General features: G+C 45.0%; 1 protein-coding gene across 2 annotated transcripts in view; it reads right to left on the bottom strand.

The window, feature by feature from the left end:
- Positions 1 to 21,044, bottom strand: part of Deptor (DEP domain containing MTOR-interacting protein) — a 146,957-nt gene that overhangs the window by 7,462 nt on the left and 118,451 nt on the right. The window lies entirely within an intron of this gene.

Genomic DNA, 21,044 nt, shown 5'->3' with positions numbered 1-21,044 from the left:
ACAGAGACACATGCACAGACAGACAGACAGACAGACAGACAGACAGACAGACACACACACACACACACACACACACACACACACACACACACACAGAGTAACAGAGAGGAAGAGACAGAGCTAGAGAACATAAAAGAAGCGGGATGCCCAGGTTTTAAAGGGCCTGCTATTCAAACATGAACCAGAGTTTGGATGCCTGGGAACTCACGTGTGTTGGTTTGGAGAAGAAGGCCCCATAGGTTCATATTTTTAAATACTTTGTCACCAGGGAAGGGCACTATTTAATAGGATTAGAAGAAGCCAAAGGTGCAGCCTTGTTAGAGGAAGTGTATCACTTGGGTTGGGGGGTAGGGGTAGGGAGGTGAGGGGGGTGGGGGGGGTGGTCCTGAGGTTTCAAAAAGCCCAAGCAAGGCCCAGTGCCATTCTCTCTCTTGGCCTGTGACCAGGATGAAGCTCTCGGCTACTGCTCCAGTGCCTTTGTTCTTTGTCATGAAGATAATGGACTGACTATGCCCCTGCAACTGTAAGCAAGCTTGCAGTTAAATGCTTTCTTTCATAACAATCATGGTGTCTCTTTGAAGCAATAGAATAGTGACTAGGACATCACATAAATGCCAGGTGTGTGTGGCAGCTCACCTATAAGCCCATACTTAGAAAGAAGAAACAGGCCGGGGCCTAACAAACACAGAAGTGGATGCTCACAGTCAACTATTGGATGGATCACACGGCCCCCAATGGAGGAGCTAGAGAAATTACCCAAGGAGCTAAAGGGATCTGCAACCCTATAGGTGCAACAACATTATGAACTAACCAGTACCCGGAGCTCTTGACTCTAGCTGCATATGTATCAAAAGATGGCTTAGTCGGCCATCACTGGAAAGAGAGGCCCACTGGACAGGCAAACTTTATATGCTCCAGTACAGGGGAACGCCAGGGCCAAAAAAATGGGAATGGGTGGGTAGGGGAGGGGGGGCGTGGGAGGCTTTTGTGATAGCATTGGAAATGTAATTGAGGAAAATATGTAATAATAAATAAATAAATAAATAAATAAATAAATAAATAAAAGAAGAAACAAGGATTTTTGAAACAAGCTGGCTAGCCAGATGAGCCAACTCAGTGATTGTCTCAATGAGTAGGGTGAAGATCCATTGACATAGACTCCTGATGTCAACCTTGGGTCTTCACAGGCACATGTACAGATACATACAAATACACAGGTACACACACACAACATGCACATACACACACAAATACATGAGCGAGAAGGGGAGGGAGAGGGGAAGAGGAGGGGGGAGAGAAAGAGAGGGGGGGTAAGAGAAAGAAATGAGCAAGCTATGAAGGCGATGCAGATCCTTTGTTTGGGATGATTGATCCAGTGATGTTTTGTCTGTGGGTCTCATCATCGCAAAAGCCTGTGTTTGCCTGGGTAGCTGCCGTATATGCCTGTGTGAGATACTAAAACCATTGGGAACCCTCCATTTCCTTTCTTATTGATTTCTGGCAAAGTAATATCAATATAAACTTAATTTAAAGTTCACATCAAGTCCAAAAATATCTACCTATTGCTGCTACATACCCAAATTGGAAAACATCAGAATCACAGTTTTAGTTCTCATTGAGAGAGAGAGAGAGAGAGAGAGAGAGAGAGAGAGAGAGAGAGAGAGAGAGAGAATGAATTTGTTATCCTAAAATAGGGATTTGTTCTATGTTCCTTTGATGGTGACCTCAAATAGCTTACTTCTCCTCTATATCATGTGCTTCAGGATATAAAATCCCTCATTTGGAGCTCCGTATGTAGCTAGGTTGGTACAAATACATGAGAGAGAAGGGGAGGGAGAGGGGAAGAGGAGGGGGGATAGAAAGGGGGGGGTAAGAGAAAGAGCAGTTGCCTAGGTCTCATTCCCAGAACCTTCTAAGCTCAGTGTGTGGTACTGTGCACATGTAATATCAGCACCTAGGAAGCAGAGGCTGGACAGTCAGGAGGCAGAGGCAGGTGGATCTTTGCGTTCAAAGTCAGCCTGGTTTAAAGACTAAGTTCCAAGACAGTTAGAGCTACAGAGAAATGTCTCAAAACAAAACAAAACAAAACACAGATTATTTCTTTCATGGCCACATAAAAAACTGAATAGAGAGTAGAATGTGGTAAACAGAGTCCTAGTTCTTCAGGAGACACCTGCTGCTGCCGCCACGAGCCCCTCTACATTTCCGATCTTTAACCTTGGTCACCGGGGTGTCTTACCCAGACACACAATCACCATTTCTCCATTCCTGTCCTCAAAGCTGGTCATCAAGGGTTCAGGGCACATCTAATACGTAATCAGCAGTTTTCAACCCTGGTCAAGGTCATAGTGATAATTGAGGTCGCTTGACTTGATCACAATCCAACTGGAACAGACCCACTAAGCGCTTGGAGCCGTGAGCATGGGAGCCATGAGTGCTTTGGGATATGAACACTTGTGGGGGCAATTTAGCACTGACTTCATTACGCTATTCTCTTTGCTTTTCTTTTGCCAAAGAATGAACGGAATGTAACTCCCTCCCACCCGCGGTGCTGGACTTCAGATCTGTGTTCTTTCCTCCAAAGGACTGCCTTTGTGTTGTTACATGGGAAGGTAGGAATTGCCAGCTAACCCTTCACAGGCTTTCAGGGAGTACTGTGTCTCTGACATGATGTGTCTCTGGTCGTATTAGTCTTCCAGTCTTCACCTCAATGATGCCTTGGCTGTCCCACATTGTTTGTCTTAACTGGTCAACACTTGACAGATAGAACTTCACGTAGAAGTTTAGATAGATTCAGGCTTCTCTGGAACAGTGTGGACATCTCATTCTTTTTTTTTTTTTTTTTTTTAAAGATTTATTTTATTAATATATGTAAGTACACTGTAGCTGTCTTCAGACACTCCAGAAGAGGGAGTCAGATCTTGTTGTGGATGGTTGTGAGCCACCATGTGGTTGCTGGGATTTGAACTCTGGACCTTCGGAAGAGCAGTCGGGTGCTCTTACCCACTGAGCCACCTCACCAGCCCAACATCTCATTCTTTAACTTAAGTGTTAGGTCGGCTCAAATGCCCATGAGGTGGTGGTGCACCCCCATAATCTGAGCTACTTAGGAGATGGAGGAGGAAGGTTTGAGAGTTCAAGTCCTGACAGGACTATATAGTAAGAACCAGCCTCAAAAATCCAAAAAGCAGTGGATGTGGATTCTGAGGGATAACAAGAGGAAGCTCAGTATTTCACTACATAGTAGGTGTACAACCAGCCATGACTACATGAGCCTGTATCTCACAAAACCTACAAAATGACACAAAAATCCAAAAACATATAATGTTGATGATAAGGCTCTTACAATTATATAACAAGACTTTTATTCAAGTAAGCCTGATTATAAAATAAGGACTATATCTTAGCTAGGGTTTCTATTGTGACAAAACAGATAACCAAAAACAAGTTGGGGAGAAAAGGGTTTGAGCTGGAGAGATGGCTCAGTGGTTAAGAGCACTGACTGCTCTTCCAGAAGTCCTGAGTTCAATTTCCAGCAACCACATGGTGGCTCACAACCATCTGTGATGGGATCTGATGCCCTCTTCTGTTGTGTCTGAAGACAGCTACAGTGTACTCTTATACATAAGATAAATAAATAAACCTTTAAAAAAAAGAGAGAGAGAGACAGAGAGAAAAGGGTTTATTAAGTTTACACTTCTACACCAAAGTCCATCATTGGAGGAAGCCTGGAATAGGAACTCAAACAAGGCTAGAATCTGGAGGTAGGAGCTAATACAGAGACCACGGAGGAGTGCTGCTTACTGGCTTGCTCCTCATGGCTCACTCAGCCTGCTTTCTTATAGAACCCAGGACTACCAGCTTAGGGATGGTACCACCCACCATAGGCTTGGCCCTCCCCATTAATCACTAATTAAGAAAATGTCCTATAGACCTGACTGCGGCCTGATCTCATCAAAGTATCTTCTCAAAGTTCCCTCCTTTTAGGTGACTCTAGTTTGTGAGTCAAGAAGATACACAAATAGCCAGCACACATGGCAACACATACCAGTAATCTAGCACACTAGAGGTTGAGACAGGAAGACAGAAAGTCTGAGCCTATCCTGGGCTATGAAGGATGACTTTATCTCCAAAAAAAGGAAGGGGGGGGGTTAGGGAGCTAACCCTACTGTCTACATATAAGAAACAATTATTGTACCTTCTCTAATAGTTGAACTCAGGACCAGCCAGGTATACAGGGCAAATCTGAGGTCATACAGTGAGACCCTATCTCAAACTTAAAACCTAAACAGCAAAAAGTGTGTGTGTGTGTTGGGGGGGGGGGTGTTTGCTTTTTTTTTTCACCCCATTTTCCTTCTACTTATAATTATCCCAATTACACACTTTCAGAAATCAGGTTAGGAGCCGGAGAAATAGCTCACTGGGTAAAAGTGCTTGAGTGTTTGCTGCAAAGGAATGGACATCTGAGCTGAAAGGTCCAGCACCCAGGTGTGTAGGGGTGGTGCTGATGCTTTGATGGGGAATCTGCATGTGAACACTGAAGGTCCTGTTCCCCAGTTGGTTCTTGATAGATCAATAAAGATGCTAGCGGCCAATGGCTAGGCAGAACAGGTGGGACTTCGAGGTTCCTGTAGGCAGGCTAGCAGATGCAGAAGGAGAAAAGATTTCTCCATGCTTCAGAGGGAGCGAGAGTCACCAGCCATCTGAGATCTCGGGTAGAGTGGCCATTGGGCATTTCCCAACTGGGATAGCAAGCAGGAGACTAGAAATGCAACTAAAGCAGAGGGCAGATTTAGGGTGCTGAGCTAGTACTAAAGGTAAATGAGCAACAAAGTTGAGGGCAGAATTAGTGGTGTTGAGCTGGGAATGAAGATAAGGGCACATTAGCTGTGGGAGGCTTAGAAGTATCTTGCCATTGAGCCAAAAGCATATTAAAAATAAGTTTGTGTGTGTGTGTGTGTGTGTGTGTTTCACCCACAGATCCAGGGTGGCTCCTGGGTGGGGCTGGTAGTGTAAGGTCTGCCCAGAGCTTAAATTGGGGAAGTAAAAACTACATGTTACACAGGTAAAAGGTAGGTATGGTCTCACATGCCTACCTATAACTCCTCTATGGGGGAGGGGGAGACAGGAGAATGGGAAGGGAGAGAGAGAGAGAGAGAGAAAGAGGAGAAGGAATCCATTGAGCTCTAGGTTCCTTGAGAGACTCTGTCTCAAGAGGTAGTGGAAAATGACACAGCAAGACTTGCAGTATTTTTTTCTGATGTCTGCATACATGCATGTCAATCCTCTGTGGGTGCGCGTGCACACACACACACACACACAGGATAAGAATAATTCTCCCATTCTTCCATGTAACAAAGCAATCATTTCTCACCAATAACATAAACTGAGATGTTTCAAATCGTTTCCCAGAATAAAGAAAAAATGTCTTCAGAACCTTACTCATGCTTGTATCTATGGTGGTATTTTTAGAGTCCGGCTGTTGGAAAGACGTCACCTCTCCCTAAGAGGCCTCAATAACTGTGGTTCAAGCAGTTTCTGCATCCTTGCTTAAATGTTCTAAATGATGTAGCTCCACAGGTCCCACCATGTACCTGTGAGGTAGCCCATGGAGGTGGGCTTTTCAGTTAGCGCCTTTGGTACCCCATGCTTTCTTGGCAAATCAACACACATTACAAGTAACAGCAGGAAGCACATAGCCTGGAGGGAAATTAGTTCTCTTTGCTAAAAAGCACACCCGCATAAACACACAGAAGGTATGACTGGTGCTGGCTGGACAGGTCACTTTAGGAATATAATTTCTCCCCACTGGGCTGGAGGCTTAGCTGTCCACCTCCTGGAAGTGACTGGTGAAGCAGTCATGCTTTTCTTTCACTTGTATATATCTTTAACAGACATACCTGTTTGCCAAGATTATATTGCAGTTGACTCATTCCCTCAGTTGTGGGTGTGTGTTTGCATGTGTATAGAAGTCAGAGGTTGATGTCACGTATCTTCCTCAATCACTCTCTACCTTACTGCTTTTGACACAGGGGAACCCTCAGTGAATCTGGAGCTCAATGACTCAGTAGATTGGCTGGGTAGTGAGTCAGGGAGTCCATCTCCACCTCTCTAGAGCTGGGATTGCAGGCACACTACTCCGCCTGGCTTTTGCACGGGTACTGGAGATCCTAACTTGAGCGTTTTATCCTATCTCCCTAGACCCTCTCTTCTTATTTGGAGACAGAGTCTCATGTGGCCCAGGGTTTGAATTCACAGTAGAGCGGAGGCTGTCCTTGAACTGAGAATCCTTGTCCCTTCAGTTGGGATCGAATCCAGAGCTTCACACATGCCAGGCAAATAACAGTACCCAGTGAGCTTGACCTTCATTTCCTCAGTTCTAAGGAAAACAATCAACTTTATCACCCACAGGGACATAGGGCTCTGACCTCCAAACGAGGGGACAGGATCGCATGCTTATTAATGAAGACTGGGAACAAAACCTTCCTGTGACACATGAAGCAGAGATTAGGGCGTAGTTCCGAGCAAACAGGCTTAGGGAGGGAAGTCTCATGCAACAACACTGGTGGTTAAAGAGTTAGCAGGATGAAGGAGGTAGCACCCAGTACATGTCAGGGCGTCACCAAGTTGCCATGAACCCCCAGGCAGAACTCCAGTCGTCCTTCTGATGGAAAGCCAAGTGAAGTAAGACATCCTGTCTCTTCATTCCTCTCTCCTCACCAGGCCTGGCAGACATGCCAGACCGATGGAATGTCCCTGGGACTGTGTGACTCTGCACATGCTCACATATGGTGGGAGCCTACCACAGTCACTCACACATGGTGGGAGCCTACCACAGCAGAAGCAGGGGTGGGGGTGGGGGTGGGGTGTGAGGGTGAGACCTAGGAGAAACACAACACCTTGGTGCACCAGTTCAGAGCCCAGAAATCTGCACTCACCCATCTCACTGAATGTGCAGCCCAGAAGTGTTGCATTCAAACAAACGGCCTCCTGACTGATCAGGAGAAAGGTAAGCAGACATGGATGGGAAAGAGTCTGAGGCTGGAGAGATGGCTTGGCTGTGAAGACTACTGACCTGGCTACTCTTCAAGGGAATCTGGGTTCAGTTCCCAGGACCCACGTGGGAGTTCACAACCATCCGTAAGTCCAGTCCCAGAGGACCTGATGCTCTCTGCTGGCCTCCTCTGATATTATATGTATATGGTGCGCAGCCATACGTGCAGTGTATCACCCACATATATAAAATAAAAACAAAATCTCAAGGAAAGGGAGTGAAGTGGGGGAAGCCTGATTAAGTAACACAGAAAGCAGGGCCAAGGTACCAAGTGAGTACGGCAGTAGGAAAATGCCTAAGTAGAATGCTTTGAGCTGTTGTAGACACCACCCAGACCAAGAGCCCCTTAATGACTGGAACCAGACTGGGAAGATAGCTCAGCTGGTAAAGTGCTTGCTTTGCAATCATGAGGACCAGAGACACCGTGGCACTTGCAGTCTCTGAGGAAGTGGAGACAGAAGGGTCCCTGGAACATGCTTGTCAGTCATCTTAGCCTAACTGGTTAGTTCCAGACGATTGAAAGACTGTCCCAGACTGAGGTGGAGAGTGCTCCTGAGAATGGCACTGGAGGCTGTCCTCTGGCTTCCACACGTACATGTAGACATGAGCATCTGTATCCATATCAGCCCATATGTGTGAGCAAGGGCACACCTGTATGTATGTGTGTGTGTGTGTGTGTGCGCGCGCGCACGCGCGCGCGAAAGACACATGTGCCTGTGAGTGTGCACATATAATCATACACATACACATTTAAAAAAAAAGATAAAGTGTCTGGGCATCCTGACACATCAGTAATTCCAACATTTGGGAGGCTGAGGCAGGAGAAGTGCTGTGAGTTTAAGGCGGCCAGTCTGGGCCATAACAGAAAGGCCCTGTCCCCCAACCAACCAACCAACCAACCCCCAAATCCTCAAAACCAAAAGCAAAAATGTGGAAACTTTTCCTAGAAGCCTTTGCCAGGAATCTTGCCTGTTGTCTTTTGAATATGTCTCAGGCCAGAAAGTGCGTGAATTAAGGAGACCAGTTGCAGAAGAGCTAACTCTGCTTACGTTGACATGGCTTAGTTATGTGTGCTCATCACTTTGCATTGCTTAAGAGAAAAGCACAAGCGGGGGCAGTGGTAGTGCACACCTTTAATTCCAGCACTTGGGAGGCAGAGGCAGGCAGACTTCTGAGTTTGAGGCCAGCCTGCTCTACAGAGTGAGTTCCAGGACAGCCAAGGCTATACAGAGAAATCCTGTCTCAAACAAACAAACAAACAAACACCCCCCCCCAAGCAAAACAAAACAAGAGAAAAGCACACCGCAAATATAAAAGGATCACTTTCAAAGTGCAGTGTATTCATGAGGCACTTTGGGAACTTTTGAAAACTGTGTAATCTCACATGTTCTACCAAACCAGATTCTATGAGAGAGCACCAGGGATCTCAATTCTCAGTGACACTAGGATGCAATAATAAGGTGAAGATAGCTGGGCAGTGGTGGCACACGCCTTTAATCCCAGCACTTGGGAGGCAGAGGCAGGCGAATTTCTGAGTTTGAGGCCAGCCTGGTCTACAGAGTGAGTTCCAGGACAGCCAGGGCTACACAGAGAAACCCTGTCTCAAACAAAACAAAACAAAAACACAACAAAAAAAAACAAAAAAACAACAACAACAACAAAAACGTGAAGATTAATGGGTCCTTGAATGTAGTATTTACAAATTCTGGGAGGAAGGAAAAGATATGACTATCTTTGTTAGCATTTCTTCTAGGCTCTGTCCAACAGTCACCTAGCAACAGTCAGGTACAAGCCTGGCTTCCTATGACAGGACTATGTGATGGCTATTCCTAGTTGTCAACTTGATGACATCTGGAATGAACTACAATTCAGAAATGGAGGGCACACCCGTGATCCAGATCTTGAGGCTGGAAGACAGGTTTCTGATCTGAATCATGACATGGAGATCTTGAAGCACAGTGGCCATGAAAATCTTAGGCCTAGGCAAGGTAGCACTCCAGGTGACTGAGACAAGCAGATCTCTGAGTTCAAGGTCAGCCCGGGACAAAGGGAGCTTTAGATCCAGGCATGGTGGTACACACTGTTAGTCTGGGCCACACCTTCTGCTGGAGGCCTATAGAAGGACACTGGAAGAAGGAAAACTCATTCTTCTTCTATTTGTACTTACTTGCCAGCGCATCTTATGGAATCTATTTCTACAGAAGACCAGCTTAAACAACCATCCTCGTGGGACTCAGCCTACTAGATTCTTGGATTTCCCATTCACAGGTGCCCATTGTTGGGTTAGTTGGACTACTGACTGTTAAGTTATTACAATAAATTTCTTTAATATACAGAGAGACATTCCATAAGTTCTGTGACTCTAGAGAACCTTAACTAAGACCTCTCTTGAGCTCTCTGACCAGCCACCCCCCTGTCTTCTCTCTCTCTTCTTTCTCCTCTGTTCTCTCCCTCTTTCCATGTGTTCCCAAGGCCACTAAGGCACCCCCCCTCACCACACCACTTTATAAAACATATCACTTTTAACTATTACCCTTAGTGAAAATGTGTATACAGTTTGGCCAGCAAGCTCACCTAAGCACATCATTTGTCTAAGTGATTAATTGCACGATCTCACCTCTGCTACCAACCAGCATTATCAACTCTACTCACACAGTCTTTGGAGGTTGTTGTTTTTCTTTCATAACAGAAGCAGGAGAGGAGAAGATTAACCACACCATCTATCTTTTGTAGGTGGGCGAGAAGTATGGGATCAACTGATGCTCAGATCATTGATGCTATCATGGTCAAAGGTCAGTGTTGAGAAATGAATACCCTAAGAAATTTATCTCTGAGGATTCTCACATTGTCTCCTTTCTTCTTCCCCCACCCAACTGGAGCTTTTCCAAGGGCAAAACTAAGTGTAGGGACATGGGAGTTAAAATCTAGTTTCAGGGGGTAGAGAGATGGCTCACTGGTTAAGAGCACTGACTGTTCTTCCAGAGGTCCTGAGTTCAATTCCCAGCAATCACATGGTGGCTCACAACCATCTCTAATGGGATCTGACGCCCTCTTCTGCTGTGCCTGAAGACAGCTACAGTGTACTCATATACATAGAATAAATAATTCTTAAACAAACAAGTGTAGTTTCAGATGTACCTCTGAAGCTAAATGTTATTTCTCTTCCCTAAGCAGGAATTCCCCTATTAGATATATTGAGTAGGAAAAAAATAAACAAAAAACTGTATCTTTAAAAAACTTTCAAGTGTTTTCACCTTTAAAATTCTAGTGTTTAATTTTCATTGAGACACTGTCTTGCTCCTCAGAGCTGGCTGGAGAAGGAATTTGCTACCCAGGCCTGGCTGGCCTCAGACATGCACTGCTCAGGAATCTCTGCTGGGATGAGAGTTTTTGCTGCCATGCCCCGGTCTTCTGCTCTAAAACCCTTGGTGGAGAAAAGGAATCAGGTTTCTGCTTAGCGGGGAACTATACATTCACCAAGAACAATGTCCTAAGCCATTTGATTTCTCACGCCCAGAAACAGGCCAGGCATGTGCAGTTACTGCATTTGAAAAACAAAATGTGATTCTTCCTAGGAATGTAAACTGAAGTTCTGAACAATATAAATGAAAGAACACCAGAATTAATGTGCTGTAGGCTTATATACGTTGCAAAAAGTACAGTCAAAAAGTCCTATATTACAAAAGCTAGGATCCAGCAAGGCAGTGTAGTCTTAGTGTAGCCAAATGTAAAAGAACTGAACAACCAGAAACTGATCCGCACAGGCACTTGCCATGATTAAGGTGGCAAGGCAGAAAAAAATGACGTAAGATTCAATCCGTTAGGAAGACCTAAGAACCAATGGCCTATGTATCTGACCACAAAGCCCAATAGGATGTAAAGCAAAACCCAACGAGCTTAAGAGACAGTAGGTGACTTAATAATGCTAGTTGAGACAGGCTTTCAAACAGAATTCAAAGAGCCCCACTGAATCTATGTGGAATCTGCCCCTCTTGCCCAAGCCATCAATACAATTTTAGACGTAAGCTCATTCCAGGTCCAGTCTGAAGGTCAGGCACAGGTTTGTGGAACACACAAAGGAAAGGAAGGCTCTGGTGGAATCCAGTCCACAGAACTTGGGATTCTCAAAGTTAAGACAACTTCCTGAATATTCTCTATCGAGGTGAAGGACTCGGCCTTCTACTGATAAGGGCTCCTGGGAGTTTCTGACTGAGGCCCAGCTCCCAGGCCCCAGACAAGCTTGTTTACTCTACGGATGGAGAAAGTTGCTCGAAACTTCCCACGGTTGGCCCTGTGTTATGGCTCAGTGGTAAAGGCTCTTGCTCAGTCTGATGACTAAGAGTTTGATACTGGATATCCACATGAAAGAAAGAAGCAACTCTCCAAAGTTGTCCTCATTAACACATGTGCACTACTAGCATGTAAGTATGGGTGTGACCACACTCACACATACTAAATGAAAAAGCAAAGAAATGAAAAATAAATTTTCCACCATTTTCATGTAAATAAGTGATGGAGAGATCAAGAAATCCACTCAATATACTCATTGACCTAAACAATGTCCCACAAGGTCCATTTTCCTCCCTAACTTTTGTTTTTCATAAGAATCTTTTATACAACTATTTGTTTGGTTAAAAAAACAACAACATTCATTTATTAACTGCTTAAGACCCAGTACTTGGGGCTGGTGAGATGGCTCAGCAGGTAAGAGCACGGACTGCTCTTCCAAAGGTCCTCAGCTCAAATCCCAGCACCATATATGGTGGCTCACAACCATCCATAATGAGACCTGACACCCTCTTCTGGCGCATCTGAAGACAGCTACAGTGTACTTTTTATAATAATAAATAAATCTTTGGGCTGGAGCAAGCAGGGCCGACCAGAGGGAGTGGGGTTGACTGGAGCCCAACAACCACATGAAGTCTCACAACCATCTGTACAGCTACAGTGTACTCATATACATAACAAATAAATAAATAGATAAATAAATAAATAAATCTTTTTAAAAAGATTTATTATTATAAATAAGTACACTGTAGCTGTCTTCAGACACACCAGAAGAGGGCGTCATTTCTCACTACAGGTGGTTGTGATCCACCATGTGGTTACTGGGATTTGAACTCAGAACCTTCGGAAGAGCAGTCAGTGCTCTTACCCTGCTGAGCCCCCAATAAATCTTAAAAAAAAAAAAAAAGACCCAGTACTTATTTTTCCTGATTATCATAAGAATGCAAAAATTTACATAGCAGAAAATTTAAAAGATCAATCCCCCACCCCCACCCCCAAGACAAGGTTTCTCTGTATAGCCCTGGGTGTCCTCAAACTCAGAAATCTGCCTGCCTCTGCCTCCCAAGTGCAGGGATTAAAGGTGTGCGCCACCACCGCCTGGGTGGTGATCAATTATTAAACAGGATATAGAATATTGAGGTTACTCATCAGGCAACTAATTATACCATAACTTTACTTTCATAAATACAAGATATTTCCATGCATTCCTTCATTTACAACGGGGCAGCTGCAGTGTGTTGGTGACATCATCTGACGTTCAAGAATGAGTCCTACTCTCTTTATTGCCTGTTCCTTATCCAACATGATGATAGATATGTCAGTACTGGAGGGTGCGGTGTGGTGGTAGAATGGTGCATAGTGCAGATACACAGTAATTGCACGAACCACTGATTATGGATACAAACTTAGAGACTGAAACTTTTGCTAGACTTCAGAGCTAAGTTCATAGTACGCTTTGTCCTCTTGCTTTCTTGCTCTTGCCTTCCTGCTCCCACTCTCTCCCCATTCCCCTCCCCTCCCCTCATGGTCAGCCTCGACTCCTCTATTCCTCTCTCTCTCTGCCTTTCTCTGCCTCTACTACCCTCTTAACTCCCCTCCCCATGCCCTGAATAAACTCTATTCTATACTAAACAAACAAACAAACAAACAAACAAAAAAGTGCTCTTTGAGGTCACTTGAGACTTAAATCTGCTAAATACTAAAACAGTATGCTTGCCCTATTTGTCGGACTTGTCTATAGAGAACAAGGTAACCACCAACCTTACTAGTCTTAGATTTCCCATGCAATGGCCTTTTACAACCTATGCTACTGCATAGCTTTAATGCTAAATTATGTACTCTTTACGGACCCCTGACCCAGGAAGAGCAAGGCATGAGTGTTGCTATGACAGTAATTTGCTGAAGACAGCAAACAGGTCGAAAGTAACCTTATAAAACCAGCTATAAATGCTGACGACAGCATATTTGTGTGTTACTTGACGATATTTTTACAGTTATGTTTGCTGTATGAGTGCCTCTGCATCATGTTAAGTCAGTAAAGGGCTATTCCCTATACAACTTTGTCGAAGATGGCTATAAAGTATCCCTCATTCTTTCTTTCCCCATGCAATAATTTCTGTGCTGCTCAATAGAAAACAAAGTCCTTGGTCATGACAAGACAGACATCAGCAGGCATAAGATATACTAAAGAGACTCAAAACACATTAGAGATGATAAGCTACAGAGAGATGATCCAGGGAGAAGTGGAGAATTCAAACTTGGACTAATGTTTAAAATAAACCAAGAGGAAATCTGTGATTTCATTCTTTAATGTGACACAGATGTATTTTGGTCCCTAGCTCTAGGAATGTGTTGTCATGCATTTAATCTGCGTAGGTGATGGCCTTTTTAATTTGTCTCTACCTGTTGATTAAAAAAAAAAAAAAAGGTTTTACCTTTATTTATTTTTGCAAGTGTGGGCACGTGTGGGGCATTGTACATGTGTGAAGGTCAGAGGTTCCTTTCTGCCACCATGTGGGTCCTAGTCAAGTCATCAGGCTTTGGCGAGCACCTTTATCCACTGAGCCATCATGCTGAACTTGTCCCTAGCTTTTTGCGACAGTGTCTGATGTAACCCAAGCTGGGTTACAACTTGCTATTTAGTGAACAGCAAACTACTACTGTTCTCTACTCTCTACTCCTAATTCTTCTACTCGCAAGTGCTGGGATTATACCATCTGCATTCAGCTCTAGTTGGAAATCATGTGGCAAGAAAGTAAAAAGATTACATAGTAATGGGCGGTGACAACCTGGGGTTTTCTGGGTGTAGTAAAGATCTCTAGTGACTAGTATTAATAACTTGATACCTAGGAGGCAGACCTCTGGGCGTTGGGACTCTATGGATAAAGGTTAGCCCCTGAGAGTGTCTTTGAGGGACTATCTTGATTAGGTTTATTGAAGTAGGAAGACCCATCCACCAGGGGTAGCACCGTGCCCTAGGAGGGGGGCTCTGAACTGTGTACACAGGTGCATTAATTCACGGCTTTCTTTGTCTTGACTGTGGATATAATGTGACTAGCTTAGACTCCTACTGCCTTGACTTACTGGAAATGATGGGTTGTGAACCATGAGCTACAACAAATCCTTTCTCCCTTAAGTTGCTTTTGACAGGGTATTTTCTCATAACAACAGAAAAGGAACCAGGACAGCATCCTCAAGTATCCTTTGCTGGGCATTTCCAGGGAAGAGAACCTGGCAGCTGTCTACTGCTCCAGCATCCCTTTTTTTCTTTTGCAATATGTTGTCACATTCCAGATGAATAAGTTATGGATCAGAGAATGAGGCGGTCGCTGAGGCTACTTGGGACTGTCTCTGATCACGACTCATGTTGATGGGCCAAAGGGTGCTCTGGGGGGCGAACCTCAGTTGTGTAAGTGATTGTTTGGCATATAAAAAGCCAAGGGTTGTATGCTCAGCACCACATAGCAAACTGGACACACCTCTAATCCCAGCACTTGTGAGGAGGATCAGAATGTCAGTCAGAGGGTCAAAGGTCAGCCTGGGCTACCTAAGACCCAATCTTCACATATAAAACAAAACAAAGCTGAGAACAAAACAGAGTCCCACACTTGCTTCAGACTAAGACTAAAGCACTGTCTAGCACTTAGGAAGTGCACATGGCCCAGTATGTCATCTGGGCTATTCTGTCTTTGGTATACCTTTCATACAAGTCACAGACCTGTATGGAGCTAGTAGTGACTGGGAGTCCTCCAGACCTCCATTCCTACAGCATAAATGACCTCTGGTGGGGTGGCTAAACTATTTTCTTCCAGATGGAGACACTGAAGACCAGAAAAGCAGAACCATTTCTACAGATCTGAAGGACTCCAGGATAAGATGGATGATCTTAATTCTGAAGCCAGATAGACCTAGACTAGTTGGCTTTAGTTGGCTTCTGGCTCCTGCCGATTAGTTACACAACTGTGACTCAATTCTTTCAGCCTCAACAACAAAATACAGCTAATATCCAGCTGCTCAGTTGTGACAAAAATTAGAAGACATAATACATACCGGGCAATTCTCATGGCCTAGCAACAAAACCAAAAACCAAAAAACAAAACAAAAAAAAACCCAACCAAACAAAAAAAACAGACCCCCATCTCTTCTCCCTCTGCCCCTACAGAATATACCACATACAGAGCTACATCCTATGCTCTTTCTCCAGAACAGCTCCCTCCCACGCCTTCCATGTTGGCTTCCAGTGCTAAGCCACAGAACTGCTAGCCAAGACCAAACTGTCTTTATGCAAGAAAGTGATAAATTTGTAGGCTAACCCTAGAAAACAGACTTCTTTATGGATTTTTGAAAAGGCTTCCAGGAAAATCTTCCAGACAGCCCATTTCAATTTGGTCTTGTTATTTATGTCTTTTTTACAAAGTTACTGAAATTAGCCATGTTGGGTACACAGCCATGGGTCACTGAGATCTTTTTTTTAAACAGGCTCAGAGAAGAAAATACTAAACACAAGTAGTTTCTCTCCTGTTTTTTTTTTTTTGTTGTTGTTGTTGTTGTTATTGTTGTTTTGTTTTTTGGGATAGGTGTTCATACAGCTTAAGCTGGCCTCAAACTTTCTTCTATGTAGTCAACTATGACCTTGAATTTCTAATCCTCCTGTTCCTACCTCTCAAGTATCTCAAATATGGGTAATGCAGGCACATGCCACTGTGCCAGACTGGCTGGGATCAAACCCAGAGCTTCATGCAAACTAAGCAAGCACCACTTGAGCTAACATTTTTTTTTTTTCTCTTTGAAACTGGGCCTCAGGCTGGAGAGATGGCTCAGTGGTTAAGAGCACTGACTGCTCTTCTGGAGGTCCTGAGTTCAAATCCCAGCAACTACATGGTAGCTTACAACCATCCCCATCCATAATGAGATCTGATGCCCTCTGCTGGTATGTCTGAAGTCAGCTACAGTGTACTTGAAAGAAAGAAAGAAAGAGAGAGGGGGGGGGAGGGAGGGAGGGAGGGAGGGAGGGAGGGAGGGAGGGAGGGAGGGAGGGAGGGAGGGAGGGAGGGAAGGAGGCAGGGAGGGAGGGTCTCATGTAGCCAGGTTGCCTCTTTCCTCCACTTTTCTCGTACTGGGATTAGGAGGTGTGTGCCACCACCTCTGTTTCAGGAGTCTTAGCTTAAACTATTTATTTTCTGCACAAGAACCTACAGAAAATGAGACCTGGATAGGTTGGGCTCACGGAGACAACAGTGGGGACACTCAGGAGCATGCACATAATCAAATGCTCCCTTACCAGGCTGGGCTTCCCTCTGCCTTCCTGGTGGAGTCTCACCCTTGCTCACTCTTCCTCCTACCTGTGCTGAGCACTCTCTATGAACTGTCCCTTGGGAAAGTCATGAATGAGAGAGTAGAGCTTTGCAGTATTAGCTTGAGCAGGCTAACACTATATATTTCGTTTCTTCCTAACGTAGAGAGAGTCCCAGGCTCTAGCTGGCCACAGGAGACTTGTGCATGATGTCTGGAAGGTAGAAGTGAGGTGGCTACCCCTACTGAGGTTGACTAAGGTGAGAGGCAGCCGTAAAGGCACCCAGGTAGGGGTCCAGCCAGCTTATTCTGCCCCTCTGCTTGTCCACATTCAGTCTTCCCCAGTCAATAATCCCTAGAGACCAACAGTGCTCCAAGGGTCTCAGAGGCTAATGATACCAAAGCTTGGGAGAGATTCTGTCATAGGTGTCCCTTGGGGACACACTTCAAAATCACCGTGAATGAAGGACAAGCTTGGCCGATGAAGGTTTGGGGTGTGTAAGACACCAAAGTGCTTGCTGGGAGCTCCTGGCATACGTAAGTATTAGAAAAACAAATGACAGACTCAAATGCAGAGATGCCTGTATGACAGGACTTGTGGGGTAAATGCAGCAGTGCTGGGGTTCCCCAGCTTGTTCCTTGTGAGGTGGGGAGAGACAGGGTTTCCCTACATACCCCTGACTGTCCTGAAACTCGCTCTGTAGACCAGGCTAGCCTCACACTCAGAGATCTGCCTGCCTCTGCCTCTTAAGTGTTAGGACTAAGGGTATGCATCATTGTTGCCTGGCTCCAGCTTGCTCCTTTGTTTTTCTATAATGTCTAGCTCTTTATCTCACCTGCCTGCATTATGAACAAGGAGGAATCTCAGGCCCACTACCAGATCCTCTGAGATGGCTCACTGTCCTGTAAAAACCTGATGACCCGAGGTTGATCGACAGATCCAGACTCCCGAAACTTGTCCTCTGACCTCCACATGCAATGTCATGGCACGTGCACACCTATGTACAAAAATACACCTGTATGCTAATCATCATACATTTGTCAAAGGTGGAACCTATATATGGGCAGTGCTGGCAGGCCTGTGGAATAATGCTGATATGGTAGAAATGGGGATGGGGTTAACAGGAAAGGAGACACAGAGGACACACGATTGTGCTGAGCTATACTCTCACCATGCTCACAATGAGTCAAAGAACAGGCAGGCAAACCAAGAGAACTTGGGGTAGGCAGTGAACTTGGAGTCAGTAATAGCTAATAGGGATATCAGCCTGAAATCATCACAGCCAAATGGGACAACTGAGTTCCATGCAAACACAATGGGGGTGGTTTAAATAAGTTTGCCACCCCCCCACAGACTCATGTCTATGTTTGAATATGGGCCCCAAAGGAAATGGTACTATTTAGAGGTGTGGCCTCGTTTGAGTAGGTGTGGCCTTGTTGGAGGAAAGGTGTCACCATAGGGGTGGGCTTTGAGGTTTCCTATGCCTAAACTCTGCCCAGTGTGGAATCAGAGTCTCCTCCTGTTGCCTGTGGAAGACAGTCTCTTTCTGGCTGTCTTCAGATAAAGATATAGAACTCTCAAATCCTTCTCCAGCAGTATGTCTGTCTGCATGCTGCCATGCTTCCTGCTATGACAACAATCGACTGAACCCCTGAAACTGTAAACCAGCCTCAATTAAATGTTTTCCTTTTTATGGGTTGCCTTGGTCAGTGTCTCTCCACGGCAATAAAACCCTAAACAAGACACACAGGAGAATAGGAAAGGCCAAGACCACAGTTTTTTTTGTTTGTTTGTTTTGTTTTTTTCTCCTTCTTATATTCTGCTAGAGCCCTTCTCATTTCCTATATCCCTTTCTTGAGTGGTATATTTGTTAGGGTCAATGAGCCTGCATTGACATATCACTGCTGTCCAGAGTTCACAGTCTAATTCAGCTCATTGTCACTGCGCTACACTCTACTCAGGGACAAATATATACGGGCACCATTACAGTATCTCAGAGTCACTGCCTTAAAGTCCAAACCTGAGGACTGGGAGATGGCTCAGTCAGTTGTGCGTGCTGTTCAAACAGCAGGCCCGTGTTTGCATCTCTAGCACCCACATAAAAGATCAAGTGTGACGGCCTGGAACTCCAGCGCTGAGCTCACGGGCAACCCAGCCTAGCTGAAGTGGGAGACTCGGGTTCAATAGGAGACCTGCACCTCCAAAACTAAGATGGAGAAGTGATTGAGGAAGATACCCAATGTCAACTGCTTGCCTAAACAAGTACACACATGGTCATACATATTCACATACTTGATCTCATGCACATGAGCACAGGCATGTACAAGAACACACACATACACCCCAAACCCCACATACATGAAAATCCAAACCTAGACTTGCTTTCCTAAGCTATTTTTTTCCATATATTTTTTTTCTCACCTGTTTTTTATAAGATCAGGAACTCCTAAAGTTAATACACTTCTGATTGTCCAGAGTTTGAGACATACAAGTCTGTGCTTCACAGATGAGCCCTAGCCCAGGATGCCAGCTTTCACATGGAACATCAGAAGAGATAGCCTCCCCTGGCTCAGACAAAGCAGAGGATAGTCACACACCTCTGGGAAGGCAAGGATAATTCCTCTGCCTGGACCTGATCACACTGCTTCTACCAAGTAGAACTTGATCCCACAAGCCCTAGGGGAGGAAGGAGTGTGTGGACAGCCTTTGTGTAGAGCATAATGCGATTAAGGCCCTGTGGTCTCCACAGAGGTTACATAGCCCCCCATTCATGGCTATGACAAAGTTTATCCTCTGATAAACAGGGGGCTCTGTGGCCTTTCCTTACCCAGATGACACTCTGCACTCTCCTTGGCTCAGGAGGGAGTCCTATTTAAAACTGTGTTCTGTGGAGTTCATCAGTCAGCACGGATCCCTGCCAAAACTAAGTGGACACACACCTAGGTATGAAGAGGGACTGAGAAAGTCAATATTTTCTCACAGGAGAACAACATCCACAGTAAAACCAAGGAGCTAAAACATATTTAAAATTCGTAAGGTACTGACTTCCTCTAACTAGCCTGACATTTTCCTAGGGAAGTATGGAAGATATTTTCCTTGTCTCTAAAATGCCTGCCCTGCTTAAGAAAATCGGGGTGCCATGGGACCTTCCCAGGATGCAAGAGCGCAGCTGCCCACTGGCAGCCGGCCTCCTTGGTGTGGTACCTACAACAAAAGCGATATTTTCGGATTTCTGAGTTCCAGGACAGCCTGGTCTACAAAGTGAGTTCCAGGACAGCCAGGGCTATACAGAGAAACCCTGTCTCGAAAAACAAAAAACAAACAAACAAACAAAACAAAACAAAAAAGCGATATTTTACACTCGTAGTTAGGGTAGGTCAGGTTCCTCAAATGCCCCGGAGCCCAGCTGTTATGATTCAAGCAAGCAAGCTGAAGGCCTGAGCAATGTTTGGCTTTGAAAAACTGTTATTAGGAAGTGAGAGCAGCTCCTTTGCTTGGCTCGCTTCGTGTGAATTTTGATATTCAACTGGAGCTTGTAAATTTCCAGATGAATATGTAACCGATACCCTACGAGCTAAAACTCCAGCGCCAAGAACACACCATCCAAATTCTTCCACCATGTATTGCAAAAACAAGCTATAGAGCAAAGACGGCCTTCAGTACAAATCGGAAGCATGAAAAGAACACAGCCTTTTGCCCAGTGCTCAATGTCCATGCAGCTTTGGGGGGCTCTGGGATGCTGTCCTCTCAGCTGTGCACACAAATCCCCTAGCAGTTACTAATCAATAATACCTGGGCCCACCCCCGAGACCCACAACCAACTTTGCATCTTTGTGCGTTTTATATGAGTCTCCCGCCCTGCCCCCACGCTGATGCTGATGATGCTTGGTGGAAGTTGAGAAGCCCCGGCCTGGGCATTCCTTCAAGGTTGTCTGTGCTGTTTATGCTTGCTTTAAACAAGAGGATTATGTTCAAGGCCAGTGCCCTGAGTGGAATTTGCGGTATGAGAGAAGCCATGCCTCCTTGGTAACTTGGCCTTGAATGACTCACTTGAATCTCCAGAGAGTTTAATTTTATTTTTTTTATATAAATTTAAAAGTGGGGAATGGTATGTAGCCCATTGTGTACCCCCAACTAGCTTTGAACTCAAAGCCTTCCTGCCTGCCCTACTAGTGTGCTGGGGTCACAGACATGAACCACTGCACCTTGCCCGAGTTTTCATTTTCTTATGTGTGAAATAGAGTACACTGAGTTCTGTTAGGGGGGAGTTGTGAGACTACGGTGAGAAGCAGAATATCCTCTGATGTGTTTTATAAGAAACAACAAGGCACTGCTATTATTAAAGCCCAGGCAACAGTGGCTGGGGTGGCAGTGACAGCAGTGGCAGTGACAGCAGAAGTGAGATGAGTC

Source organism: Mus musculus, chromosome 15, assembly GCF_000001635.26.
Source record: "Mus musculus strain C57BL/6J chromosome 15, GRCm38.p6 C57BL/6J".
NCBI classification, from domain to species: domain Eukaryota; kingdom Metazoa; phylum Chordata; class Mammalia; order Rodentia; family Muridae; genus Mus; species Mus musculus.
This window is presented reverse-complemented; position numbering and strand designations above follow the sequence as displayed.